Source organism: Chrysochloris asiatica, unplaced genomic scaffold (genome assembly GCF_000296735.1).
Source record: "Chrysochloris asiatica unplaced genomic scaffold, ChrAsi1.0 scaffold00033, whole genome shotgun sequence".
Classification (NCBI taxonomy): domain Eukaryota; kingdom Metazoa; phylum Chordata; class Mammalia; order Afrosoricida; family Chrysochloridae; genus Chrysochloris; species Chrysochloris asiatica.
Genome location: NW_006408551.1, coordinates 1,280,982 through 1,282,496, shown reverse-complemented (window position 1 = coordinate 1,282,496; position 1,515 = coordinate 1,280,982). Strand labels below are relative to the sequence as shown.

The 1,515-nt window shown below is 40.6% G+C and overlaps 1 pseudogene; it reads right to left on the bottom strand.

Annotated features, from left to right (window-relative positions):
• Positions 1-243: 243 nt before the first annotated feature.
• On the bottom strand, positions 244-1,094 carry LOC102839534 (annotated as a pseudogene).
• Positions 1,095-1,515: the final 421 nt, after the last annotated feature.

Below are 1,515 nucleotides of genomic sequence, written 5' to 3'. Positions count from 1 at the left end.
CCAAAATGAACCTTAGACCTTCTTCTGATGTTTAAAAATCCTTTTTTCCTGCTTGCTCTTCTATCTTAGTAGTATTGAGAGATTTTTCTTCCAGCTCACTGGTTCTGGCTTCCATCTCTTCAATTCTATTCCTTTGTCCTTTCAATGTATTGTTCATCCCTGATATTCTATTATTAATTGTTAGACCTCTTTTTTTTTTTTAAATTATCAATTATTTAATGAGGTTCTTTCTTTGAAAGAAAGCTAGAATACTAATTTGTGAGGATAAATTCCATTTGAGAGAGCAAACCCAGCATGCTGGCAACCTTGGAGTTGGGGAATGGCTTTGATTTTTTGGCATAATTTGTGAGTCCATAGCTTTCTTATCCACTTTGCACTGCTCTGTAATCTCATATTTCTCTCAGTGTCGAAGATCTCACCTTCTTGGTGTCTGGGCTTCCACAGCTTCTTCTTGAAGTAAGCATCCATGAGATGTTTGGGGATCTTCACACCACTGATACCAATGTTGGTGGATGTTGCAATGACAAATTTCTGGTGTGTTCTACACAGAGGAGCTCAATTGAGGGACAGAGGTCCAGTCACAAAGAGCAATCCAATGGCCAGCTGCTTCAGGAAAACCACTCTCTTGCCTTGATGGTGCCTAGGGAGGATGATCAGAATGGTTCCAGAAGTGATGTTGGACCTCAGTCTTCCGACATGTTGACTAAAGTTTTTTTTGCTGTGGCTCAGCAGCTTCTGAGGAACATCTTTAGTCGGGTAATACTTAGGCATTTTGTGCAGTTTAACCACTCAGGTACCACCATTCTTGTCACCACCAACTGGCTTTGTGACAGTAGGAAGAACCTTCTCCTTCTTTTCAACCCTGTATTTAGCAACTGAATACTTCCTTTTGTACATGGCCTTTCTGGAATACATGGCCGATCAGGAATACCTGCCAATTCCTTGGACTAGTATAGGATTTCTGCTACAGTGTGGCTTTACCTGCTTGGGTTTTTGCCCTTGAGATTAGGTTTCTTAGCTTTGCCACTGACATCTGCTTTTTTGACTTCAGGCTTCTCCTTGGTAGATGGCTTCTCAGCCTTTTCACAAGCCATCCTTTTAGCTTCAGTGGTATGAAGTCTCCACACCATTACTATTCTTCTAGGTGTCAACTTGGTGACCTCCTGGTTCAGATGGCAAAGGATTGGGATCCTGAAATCATGTCTTGCAGAGAGATGCTGCTATTCCTACCTTGCAAAATGGGAAAGAGTTAGACCTCTTTTTGTAGGGTTAGAATTGTTTCCAATGCTGTATCTATCTTATTTGATTGTTTCTGTGGCATTTTCCTGTCTTCTTCCTTATTTTTCTTAACTCCTCTGTAAAGTCTTTTGATACATTTCCTTATAATTTTTGTGAATTCCTTCTCAGGCATTTCCAAAGCTTGCCCTCCTTTAAATATGAAGTCTAGGTCTACCTCCAGCTTATTTGTCTCAGTCACTTTATCTTGTTTCTGGACATGTCCAGAGATGGTCATCT